Source organism: Diorhabda carinulata, chromosome X (genome assembly GCF_026250575.1).
Source record: "Diorhabda carinulata isolate Delta chromosome X, icDioCari1.1, whole genome shotgun sequence".
Taxonomy (NCBI): Eukaryota; Metazoa; Arthropoda; class Insecta; order Coleoptera; family Chrysomelidae; genus Diorhabda; species Diorhabda carinulata.
The window spans coordinates 10,587,651-10,601,141 of NC_079472.1; the positions used below are offsets into that span (position 1 = coordinate 10,587,651).

Sequence of the window (13,491 nt, forward strand, 5' to 3'; positions counted from 1 at the left end):
ATGGAAGGAATAGAAGTAAATTGTTTAAAGGAAGAGAGTCTTGGCAGACACAATATCAATCAAATTTAATTTCAGTAGAGTGCCAGTAAGTTGGAAATTGAAGCAACTACGTGAAAATGTTGCCATCTAGTATTATATTAGTTATACATTGTTGAAGTAGACTTAATTAATAGTTACATAGTCTGATGATTCTAACCAACATAATTTTATCATAATAATGGTAACCTTTATGATATAAAAACGTTTATCGATGTATATTACTTCTTAATGATTATCTTAACCAATTTTTTTCATAGGAATAGAGAAATAAAATCTTAAGGAAAAAATAAAATTTAATATTCTTACAAGAGATAAATAGGACGAGTAATCTTTCCTGATGTTTCTTTCATAAAATGTAGAACATCAAAATGTCGCAAAGACTAAAAACTGGATGTCAAATCTGACAGCAGGATTCTATGCGAAAAGACTACAATATGGCAGCCTCAAAACCAATACTATCAATAAAGAGCTGTCACAAGGCACTTTCCAGAATACTTGACAATGAAGTTTGACTCTACTGGAAGAAACTCCAGAGCATGAAAACTTGCTAGAGGTAGAACGGGGGTAGAGAATGTTTGAGGAGTCAATGGGACTACAGATGTAATTGTTAAAATATTCTGTTTACGATAACGAAACACTCATTCAGAAGACCACTGGAGTGATTATTAGACGTTGTTCTGTTCGCATAAGTCACCAAGTCTATTAGCTATAAAAGGACAAAATTAAGATGGTACTTAGTTAATTAGCTAAGTTTCCGAATCGTGGAAATGAAGGGTAGTATATTGGACCTCAAACTTCCGATTGAACTAAGACCAATTTGGATCGAGGTTGTTTTTACCTAGTAAATAAATGAAGGAATAAAATTATTGATTTGAGTGTTAAGATCTTCGAATTCTACTGTGGTGTATGATTATGTTGAGAGATAACATTGTACGTTTTAAGCCGACTCCGGTGATTAATGTAAATGAATACTTACCCCAATCGGGGATACAGGATGGAAAATGAACGACATCTTCTAGATTACTGGGTATATAATTCCAATATATAAGCTCAATACGTATAATACATTTAAATACGCAACCTTGTCCTCGCTTAAGTTCAACTTTGTTCATATTGACTTTTTATTTATTTATTCTATGGAGAAGTAATGATTAAAAATTAAGCATTTAATGCGTGGACCCAATCAGCCTTTTCTGTATAAAATCGTGATAAGATTCAATCAAATCAAAATCTTCGAGTTAAAATTAAATAAAAACATACACCGAGTATTCAAATGATATTATAATTTTAGAATGATTCGCTTGAAGTTTCTGTTGTTGTGTGATTATGTGGAGAAACGCAGACCTCGAGAATTTTATAGGAATTATGGGCTTATGAATAATTCACATGAAAAAACGTCGAGTTGTGACTTAATTTGAAGTTTTGTTTTCATTATGGATTTATGGAAGGACTACATGGAAAAAACGTGGAAATTTCGCCGAGGTGACAACGTTAAAAGGTTATTTATAATTCTTTTGGTGAGTGAAATGACTAGTGGAAAAAAAAATAAGAAAAACAACATTAAATATTTTAATACAACAGCGATGATGTTTTTCGTTGTTCATTTCAGAAAAATAATGTTATAAATTCATTATTTATACGTATTTGGAAATCATATATTCATCCCCCATAAAAAAAAGAACTTAATTCAAATAAACGGTTATAAATCTGGCTTTTTGGGGGTGTGGGGTAATCTACTGAAATTACATCTTCAGCATACCAACAAATGAATATTGATCATCAAATTTCCAAAAACTATCCATTTCGAAAAATATTTCAGGATCTTGAAAATATTTTATCAGAAATGTTTCCTTTCCTAAATATTTCATATTTTCGTTAGAAAAAACTTTTTTTAACAATAATTTTGTGAATATTAGTGCTAAAACCTTCAACAAATTTTCATTTTTCAGAATTTTTCATGTTATTTGAATGGTTATTTTGAGTTTTGGCTCAAAAAATATTATTTTTTCTAATTATTTCACGTTTTATGTAAAGAAAATAATAATTGACATAGCTATGTGAATCATTGTGTGCTGAAATCATTTTAAAAAATTTTTTTGCGTTCTTCAAAATTTTGATCGAGCTTTTTCTTTGAAATACTTATTTTTCTTTAAGAAATGTTTCGATTAAAAAGAAATTCTTCGATTAATTGTTCCATAATATTCAATAACTCATTATTTTAAGTTCTTGTGAATTTTTGATCAATTATTTTAAATTTTCTTATAGAAAAACTTCCAATTTACAATAATTTGTGTACTAAAATCTTCTTCATATACTGCATTTCGAATTGAATATAATTATAGCTATTTTGCTATTGAGTTGAATGATGATGTGGAAATATTCTTCTTTTCCCAATATATATATATATATATATATATATATATATATATATATATATATATATATATATATATGTTTCCCACAATTTTTCCCTGAATTATGAGCTGTAGGATCTCATATTTTGATCCTTTCGTGATGTGGCTGAGATTAATTTCTCAAAAACCACTCATTTCATAAAATTTTGGTATTCTTAAAAAATTTTCATCGGATTTTCTCAAAAAAAAAACGCTTTCTGTTCTAATTATTTCAAATCTCTTTAAGAAAACTTCTAATTAAGTATATGTTGTTAATATTCCCCATTAAACCTTCAACAACGCTCAAAGTTTTCTCGAATTTCTCGAAAAAATGCTTCCTGTTCTAATTAAGGATATTTTTGTTAATATTCGCCCTTCAAACTTAAAGTACCGTCCATTTTGAAGAATTTTATCGGATTTTTTCGAAAAAATGTATTCTGTTTTAATTCCATCAAAATTTCTTTAGTAAAATTTCTAGTCAGGGATATTTTTGTTGATATTCACCCTTAAATCTTTAAAAACCTTCCATTTCGGAGAATTTTCTACGTTGTTCTTACGAAAAAATTTCATTTTTTCGTACTTCTTCTTGTTCTAGCTATTTGAAATTCTTCACGAAAACTTCTAGTTAAGGATATTTTTGTTATCATTTGCCCTCCATTTTCTACGTTTATTAAGCAGTTTTGTGAAATTTTTTCAAAAAAGTTCTTCATATTCCAATTATTTCCAATTTTCTTGTCTCAAAACTCTCAACGACTTCCCATTTTGTAAAATTTTCTACGCTCTTTAAAAAGTTTTATCAAATGTTTCCGAAAAAATTGTTCCTGTTCCAGTCATTTTGAATATTCTTCAAGAAAACTTTTAATTTAGGATATTTTTGTTAATATTGTCCTCCAAACGTTCCAGAACCTTCTAGGAAATTTCGACGTTCTTTTAAAAGTTTTATTGAACTTTTTGGAAAAAATTCTTCCTGTTTCAGTTATTTCAAATTTACTCTACTTGAACTTGAAAATATTTGTGTAGAAATCACCCTAAAACCTTCCAGAAACTTCTATTTTGAAAAATTTTCTAATGCCTTTAAAAAGTTTCATCGGATTTTTCTCGAAAAAATTCTTTCTGTTCCAGATATTCCAAATTTTTCTTCAGAAAAACTTTTAATGAAAGATATTTTTGTTAAAACTCGCTCTTGAACTTTCCAGAACCAGAAGTATTTTCTACGTTTTCTAAAAAATTTTGCCAAATTTTTTCGAAAAACTGCTTTCTGTTCCAATAATTCGAAGCTTTCTTTAAGAAAACGTCTGATTGACACTATTTTCGTGAATATTTGATCCAAAACGTCCAACAATGATTTATTTTGAATAATTTCTTACGTTCTTTAGAATTTCTTTTCTCAGAAATGTTTTCTTTCCCAATTATTCCATGTTTTCTTTGAAGAATCTCTAATGCTCCATAATACTGTGAATCTTAATCTTAAAACCTTCCATTTTAATGAATTTTCCACGTTTCTCAAAAAAGTTTTATTATCAATATTGTACGGTTTCCATAGTATCACACAAAACTTTATAAAATCGACAATATTGATGAAAAATAATTTCATTTGACACTAAAAAATCTCTTTAAATTGTTTTTTCATCTAAATTTTCGTATTTATTTCGCATATTATAATTTTTACTTTTCGAATATTGCCACCTCTCTGACAATGTCACTTTATAGCTTTTGCCACTCACGTTTTCCATCAAATTTCTATCAAATTTTGATGGACTATCAACACTAAAAATAACGCATCATTAGTATTTATTTACACTCTTTCTATTCGTGGAGTGAATTAATATACACTGTTTCTTACGTTTTTAATTAATTTATACACTAAACAATATACTTAACTTAACAATTTACTTATAAATATCACTTAAATAATTTATGCGATCTCTTTTACTAATTCGTTCTATTCATTACGACTATTTATTCTACAAAGTTCTGGAACAAAAAGAATTGGATAAATAGACTTCCCTAGAAATTATTTAAAAGAAATACAGCGAATAAACCGCCTGCTATAATAAATAGTTTCAAAAGGAAGCATCAAAGGCGCTTCCACCATTTATTAAAAATGTGAAAACGCCGCGAAATTCGCCGAATTTTGAAATTCCATAGTAGGACAGGGCCGACCTAAGGATCCATTTCACGAACTTTTATGTTTCGATTGTAAACAACTTGTGAACGGCGAAGGTTCCGCATTTAGTTCTCTACATCTTAGTGATGGATGGATGGAAATTTTCTTTTTCTCCTTTGTGGGCATATGTTCACTTTCATCATAGCAAACGTACAAGCAATTTTTTCTTGTTAAATTCGAAAGCAACATGTATATACCACATGGTATCTTCAACTATTTGTGTGTAACAAATCAATTTGTTTGAATATTATCACAATTTATCTCAACTATTAATATTAACAAATTATTTGCCACTGTTAGGTTACTCATATTCCGAATAAACGCTGCGAATTTCCATGTACAGCTGGAATAAATTTGAATAAATGACATACAACCCATTTTCGACGTCGTTATGTTAAGCCATAGTTTCACAATTCAAAAATAGCTCGTACATTATTTAACAATTATTTCGAATTTTCGAATTATAATACATTGCTAATTTGACACGTACCTGTATTAATATTCATCGTATGTTTCGATTTAAATATTCAGAAGATCCTATCGGCAATTTATTATAAAGATTAAATACAATTTCATTATTGAAATAATTTACAATAACAAAAAAAAAAGTTCAAATATACACAATGGAAACTAACTACATGATGAAATAGAAAAAATAATAGTAGAAGAAGAAAGCTTGGAAGGATTAATATCATAATTGAAGGAATTGAGTAGAAAGTAAATTTAAAAAAAATAATTATACAATCATAATAACATTGTTCTCGCCCGATATTTAATTATGTATTTCAACAATTATTCGATTGAAAGTAGCAGTACTTATTGTTAAGTTCGCGTGAATCCTCATGACTTAATTTTGGAAATTATTTTACTTTCTTTATAAGAAGATGGTCCCAGAAGTACCTGGCCTGACCTAAAGATGGCGATAGCTCCTTGATAAAAACGACTGTATTAGAAAGTATACAATCTATACAGCATATGTTTCAAGTTTGAAGACGCTACGTTGTTTAGTCATCAATAGTGAACGGTTTTACTGAATTTGTAAACATGGAAAAAATTGATCATCATCGTTTTGTGATACAATACTTTTATTTGAAAGGCCTTGGCCCAACCAATATGAAAGCTGAACTAGATTCTACCCTGCTTCTTTGTTATGAACAGTAAAATATTAGGTAGCAGATTTTAAAAGAGGCCGTACGACCTGCGAAGACCAGCATCTCAGTGGTTGACCAAATGAGGTGAAAACTTCAGAAATGTTGAAGAAAATCCACAAAGCGATATTGTATGATCCTCGACTGAAATTACACAAGCTAGCAGATATGGTAGGTATTCCAAAAACTGCGTTACATAGCATATTAACTGAAAATTTGAACTGTGCTCAAAATGGTTGCCGCGTTGGCTCACAATATAACAAACACAGAGTCTTGAATAAAGTTTTGCGCCGTTTCATAACCATAGATGAAACGTGGGTCTATCACTTCACACGCGAAACAAAAGAGCAATCAAAACAATGAACTGAAAAGGAAGAACCGGCTTCAAAGAAAGCAAAGACCGTTCCATCTGCAGGCAAGGTCCTGTCGTAGGTTTACTGGGATGCGCGAGAGATAATTTTCATTGACTATCTAGAAAAAGAAAAAACTAGCAACGACGAATATTATGCGAATTTATTGCAACGTTTAAGCCAAGAAATCAAGCCGTATTTGGCTAAGAACAAAATATTGTTTCCTTTAGACAATGCACAAGCTCAACAATCAGTTATTGCAATAGTCAAAATTAATGAATTAAAATTTGAACTGTCACCTCAGGTACCCTACTCGCCATATTTAGCTCCTCTAAGTTTGTTTCCAGATTGGAAAAAATGGTCGGTGGTCAAAGATTTTTCAACAATTATTATAAACTAGGAACTTCACACGTCAAACTTTATCTCACTATGTATAGTGTTGTATTTAAATTTACAAAATATCATCCTGTATTAAACAAAACAAACTTAAACAGATTAAAATTATGTTTGAAGATGGGATTAAGCCGTTGGAACAAGTTCGTTTGTATGGATTATTGAATTTACATATCTTCCTTCTACTGGAAAAACAATTTCGAACTGATTAAAAGCTCACTTAAGGATTTAAACTAAACTGAATCCGAATTAGAAATATATTGATAATACATCTCGATAAAATTCTCTACATCTGCCGTTCTATTTCTTGATGAGTATCTCTTCTTTCGTTAAATTCTTCCATTTTCATTTTTTCCCTAGCTCCTCTATCCCTTTCCTTTAATTTCAATTCTCTTTGACGGTATATCATTTTTCATTAATCCCAATCTTTATTTTATTTATCTTTCCTTAAAAAATTCTTCGCTTGACACTTGTCGCTCTTTTTGACAATCTTCAAACATTTATCTGATTGTCATCAATCCTTTGGATTGTGGCAATCGCTAATAGCGCTTTAAAATCCTTTTTTGAGGTGGATTACTCCTCGTTTTCTATTTTTTGTTTTCTTTATAGTTTATCTTTTGTCTTGACTGCTTTTGTTATTATTCTCCATTCCTTTCGGTTCCGGCATTTTGCCCTCCAGTTCTCTATATTAAATGCTCTTAGGTCCTCTTCTATTTCGTTTCTCCAAGCCTTTCTCGGCCTGTTTCTTCTCCTTGGCCACAATGGGGTCCACTGCGTTATTCTTTTGATCATTTCAGTTCATTTTCTTCCCATTATCTGCCCAGCCGTGTCGAGCCTATGCTTCTATGTATCTCACTATATTCTCCTTCTCCAGCTCTTCCTTTCTTCGTTTTCCTTTGCTCTCCTTTCTTCCTCATGTGTTGTGTTTGGATCTGTTAGGGCCGATTCTTATTATAATGTCGTTTACAGTTTGTTCTCGATCCGATTTCGGTCTGGTAAAGTCGAATCGTGTTCACATTATACAATCTGACGCAGTTCACGATTCAGTCTTGAACTGTAAATAATCAAAAGTCGGATGTATTGGGCTCGTAGATAATCAATAATATTAGAAAATTATTGTAATATTTGCAGTGAAGAAATGTCATTAAACTTATCGATTATAGCTTTCCTTTCTTCTTGATGAAGAAGATAATAGAAATATAAATAAAAATAAAAATAGAAAAAACTCAAAATTTATTGCAATTGATGTACTGATCGCTTCAGCGGGTAATAGCTGACTGAATCCGAAACAAAAGAATATTCACACTATCGGTACATGTCGTGACAAGTTCGATCTAGCTCGAACAAAATTTCTTCGAACCTGATCGTGATTCGTGTGGGATTCGAGCGAAACTTGACTGTTACGGATAGTATGAATGCACACATATATTTTTTACTTCATAATATTTTATCAAATCGAGAATTTTTGTTTCTCCCATAGGCTTGATAGCCTCTTTGTATCCTTTCCTTTATCTTGTCTCTGGTTGTTTGTCCCAACGTTATTCCTAGATAGTTGAAGATCGATACTGATACGTTTTTTTTTTGGAATTCCTTGTCCTTCTAGCTCGCTCTTTTTATTGAATCGAAAGGATTCCTTAAGTTAATAAAACCTATATGTATTTCTCTTTTATATTCCACTGTGTTTTCTATTATTTGGTGTGGAGTGTGGATTGCGTCGATAGTTGATCTTCCTGGTCTAAAGCCGTTTTGATAATCCCCTAGTTTTTTCTCTACGAGTTGGTGTGATTATGCCTGTGCTCTACTCGCCTGGGATTTTGTTTTGTTTCCATATCTGCTCTATTAGTTGATGAATATGTTATTAAATTTTGCTCCACCATATCTAAGAAGTTCCGGTTCTATTCCATCTTCCCCTGGGGCTTTATCATTCCGGAGTTCTTCTCTCATTTTCTGTAGAGCATTTTACCTCGTCCTCTTCTTCCCTGTTAACATTATTTCTTTATTTGCTTTTATTTTTTCTTCCTCCTTAAGACTTTCTCACTTTCTCTATAGTATTGTTTCCATATATTTCCCATCTCTTGTGAATGATGTTTTATCCCTCTTGTTTTTATTACTGATTTATAGTTTTGATATTTTATCTTTTTGTAGAATTGTCTCAAATTATTTGTATTTCCATCATTATTTATTTCTTCTATCATCCTTTTTTCTTCTATAAATTGCATTTGCTCTATTCCTTTCCCTTTCGTATTCTACTTCGTTCATCGTTTTTGTTCTCGCTTATCTAATAGCTTGGGTTATTTCGTCTACTGCTGTTATTATCATTTTTGATAAACTCAAGTGTTATTTTTTCAAAATATCTTCTAGAGATCTCCTACAAGAAACGAGCCGCAAACTTTACACATTTTCCTTTATTTCTCTTGAGCAGATGTAAGTTCAGCTGTAATGCATTGAACACTTTCGAAGTTTGAGTAGAGCATTTCTCTTTGTTCACACGGTTATGCTGTACGTTACCCTCTATACAGGTTTTTTCTACTTGGAATTTTGAATCGCATCACTAAAGAATCTCACCAGCAAACTTCTAACGTTTACATTAAATATTTGTTAAGTAACTTGAATAATATAAAGGGGGTGGAAAAGTTTACAAAATAGATATTATTTAGACTAGGGCGTTATGTTCGAGCTATCTAATTAATCATCCTTAACACTTTCCAAACAAAGTTTGGCTAACAAGGGAAACCATTTATTTATGTCTAACAGAAAAGTTCCCTTTCCTCATAAGGGATTCAAAATTATTTATATATTTATATGTACAAGAAAGAAACATATTCTGACCTCAGTATAGAGCGAATATTTATAGTAATTGTTTATTCTTGAAGAGGGAAATTTACTATATCAATTTGTGGAAAATCTTGGAAATTTTTACTCGACAAAGTATCCCAGATAGAAATATAGTTCTTTCAATATCAATTGCAGAAGGCAGTTATGCTAGGAACAATCAATATTTCATAAATACGCACGACACTCATACCAAATTAAGAAATGAAAAATAGCGTTTACTCCCCGTATAAAATTCAGTGAACATCTAACAAACCGTCAGTCCACGTGGACTTATCATCCCCACTGTTTACCAATGAAAAAATCGAATCGTAAACATAAATGCATTTCTATTGGCCGAAGACGTATGTACACAATTTCTTCGAAATATTCCTGCCAGAAAGTCTGCGATAAGCATTGGCGTAGCTGGGTGAGATTCATTTTAATTCATAAATATATTTAAATAAATATGGCGTTCTTTAAACTATGGGCGAATGAAAACAATGAAATTGCACAATGTAGTGCGAATAAAGACAGGTATGAATTTAATAATAAATATTTAGATATACAAACACAGCAAGTTATTTGACTACCATTATTATTTATAAAGATACTTTGAAATTAAAATGTTTTTTTTTCTTTTGTTTTCCAAAAAAAAAGGAATGGGGCTATTTACGTTTTATAATTTAATATTCAGTTTTATCAAATTATCAAGGTATAAATATGATTCAATTGCCTTTTAACGAATACTTTCTCGCAAAAAATAAACATATTTTTAAAAGTATTTGTAAAAATGATGAATTTATAATATGAGGTATCTGCGCCTATGGTAGATCAAACAAAATTGTGGGCAAGGTTTTTTATAAAGTTTTTAAAATCTGCAATTGATATTTGAAGAACTATACAATCTCTTGTGTGTAAATTGACTCACCTCCGGTTCGAACTATTGTAATCTGTTGAAAGATAAAAAACGTTCCTTATTTTCACCCTTCATTAACTTACCTTCTCGGATTACCAAATTTTTGTCTTATATTAATGTGACTGGAAAGAATCACAAATTTACCTACTAAAATTCAAAGTTTATTGTATTCATTAAGTACACGATCTTAATGGGAACCCACATCATAAATGATTGATTCCAGGTATCCTTTGGACGCTTCCATTAAGGATCAAATTACGTATTTTATATTGTATCATTGTATTTTTCAGTAATTAAAAGCGATATCTAATTATCATTATTATTTCCAATATTTTCCAATAAGAGGTGTTATTTTGAATAGCCCGCTATTTCGGTAAATGTCACTTTTGAAGCTGTCATTTTTTGACATTTGACAAGTAGAAACTACGCCATTAATGAAAATGGAACGATACGCGCTTCAACAACGCATTGAAATTATTAAAATTCACTATAAAAATGGTGAGAGTTTGGCAGAGACGGTTCGTAAAACTAAATCATTTTTGGGTCGACGTGAAGCTTCTCGGACCGCAATAAAGAAATTGGTGGAAAAATTTGAGCTGTTTGGACAAGTTAGTGATGTGAAGAATAAAACCCGTGCACGTCGCTCAAGAACAACTGATAATATTGCTGCTGTAGCCCAAAGTGTTGAAGAAAACCCAGGTTTGTCCATTCCTCGTCGTTCTTTGGAATTAGCCATTCCACAAACGTCATTACACCGTATTTTGCATAAACGCTTGGGTCTTAAGGCCTATAAAGTTCGGTTAACACAAGTCCTTGTGGTCCTTGAAATGCATGAAAATGATCCGGAATTTCATCGAAAAATCATCTTAACTGATGAGGCCCATTTCCACCTTGGTGGTTAAGTTAATAAACAAAATTGTCGAATCTGGGGCTCGGAAAACCCAAGAGCTATTGTTGAAAATCCTCTCCATCCTCAACGCGTGACTGTTTGGTGCGGTTTATGGTCTGGCGGTTTCATTGGACCTTACTTTTTCGAAAATGAGGCTGGAGCAACAGTTGCGGTGAATTGATTGCGCTATCGAGAGATGATTAATGATTATTTATGGCCGGAATTGGATGGTATTGATTTGGACAACGTTTACTTTCAACAAGACGGCGCTACGTGCCACACAAGCAACGAAACCATCTCGATCTTTTACGGGAAAAATTTCCGGACCGTGTTATCTCTCGAAGAGGTGATCACAATTGGCCACCGAGATCTTGTGATTTAACACCTTGCGACTTTTTCTTTTGGGCCACGTGAAAGATAAGGTCTACGCCAACAGTCCAGCATCGATTCAAGACCTCAAAGATGGAATTCGTGAGTATATCGCTTTGCAATTTGGTTACGGAAAATTCCATGAAAAGGATATGGTTCTGTAAGTGCAGTCGTGGCGGCCATTTGGCTGATGTTGTGTTATTATTAACGATATATCTTCCTCTTTATAATGAAATAAATATTCGATCAATTATCTCAAAAAATGGCATTTTTCTTAGAATATCAAAATAACACCTCTTATTGGAAAACCCCTTATAAATAGATAGAGGTCTCAATACTCTGGAGTTCGTTCGAGTATGGTCATCGTATTATTGAAACCACGTTCAACTACTTATTTTATTATTTAATAAATAGTTTATTTCAAAGTAGTTTTAATACAACGAATATATATTAGCCCGAAGATATATAACAGAAATTATGAAGCACGTTGTTAATTACAATGAAGCTAACATAAATAGGTTTAGTCGTGCCTCGTGCTAAACTTATTTTAAAATCAAATGAGGAAAAGACTGCCGAATCAACAGGAAAAGCTACTCTTATAATTTTTCACGACACACATTATGCTAGTGATAAATACATCTAATAAAAAGACAGGAGAAGTAGCATAGCTTAGAAGGGATGAAAATGTGAGTTCATTTGTTATCACACACATTTCTGACGGTCGGGAGATGAAAAAAAAAGACGTTGTACGAAATTTCTCATCACATTGAACAATTTAAAATTGTTGCATCACAAGTTTATCTAGAGAGTGTATTCAAAACTTCTTATCGTCATAAGAGTGTGACAAATTACGTATTAACTTAAACGTCCACCGTTAAATGGTCTCAGATCATGCTAGAAAGTCGTTATATCACTAGCAGCAATTGTCTTAATTATGATTCCTTTCTCGCATGGCATTTTCCATTTGTACTTACAACAAAAAACATTATCGAAAGTATTAAGCTGTAGAGAGTAGAAGTTATTTTATTTCGTAAAAAATTAGTTTTGGGCTTTGGGAGGAAACTCTAGATACGAGGTATATCCACAATGTAGGTTCTGTTCCTAATTCTAGCAGAAGTAGCGCTGCGATCGGAATCTGAGCATGCGCGGCAGGTACTCTGATTTAAAAACAAGAAATTTATACAATTTTCAGAATGTTTCTTCCATACAAAGAATTCGAAAAAAAGATATCAGTATCTCTAAAAAAATTATTATATGCCGAGAATGAGAAATTCATGAAAATTGGTTTTTACAGAAAAAATATACGTTTGATGCGGAAACCAACATGAATTTTAGTTTTTTCGGTCAAAAATACATAGCATTTAATGGTTCTCCACATACTCCCTGTCAAAAAATTGATAAATTGTCATACTTGTAAAAAAATTATATATGAAAAGCAATAAGAGATATCAGATCATTTTTTCAATGAATCAATCAAGAAAATGTGTGTCTAAGTGACTATTTATATTAGATTCCTCCAATTTCATATGTGTGAGAAATATACAGGGATATAGTTGAAGTAATTATTTTTCAAATAACACCAAATAAATTTATAGTACAGTTATGGAATGGCAACGTTGTAATACAAGAAAATAGGAAGTTGATACTACCATATCACAGATTATTCTACAAAATTTCAGATCTCAAAGGAAGACCCTTTTGTTTTGAAAATATAAAAAAAATGGTTCCGCTAAATTTCTGTAGAAAGGAAACTTGACAAAAAACTCCTACTGGAATCGGGCTGGGACGTGTTTGATCACCTTCCGTATATCCCCAACTTTCATCCCTTCTCTTCTTAAACCTAAAATCTTTCCTTGATGGTCAGCATTTCAACGATAAAGTCAAGCTGAAAGCTGGAAGTCTTTCATTACAACCTTTGACAACACTCTTGTCAATCGGTTCAAAATTTCTAATGTATTTGATTTCGGAGAAGATAAAGAAACTATATTCGTTTCTAATAATACTACAATCTAT

General features: G+C 31.5%; 2 protein-coding genes across 2 annotated transcripts in view; one reads left to right on the forward strand and one right to left on the reverse strand.

The window, feature by feature from the left end:
• The window catches only part of LOC130902194 (uncharacterized), a 214,201-nt gene that overhangs the window by 182,967 nt on the left and 17,743 nt on the right, over positions 1-13,491 (reverse strand). The window lies entirely within an intron of this gene.
• Positions 1-13,491, forward strand: part of LOC130902197 (aquaporin-11) — a 148,736-nt gene that overhangs the window by 54,837 nt on the left and 80,408 nt on the right. The window lies entirely within an intron of this gene.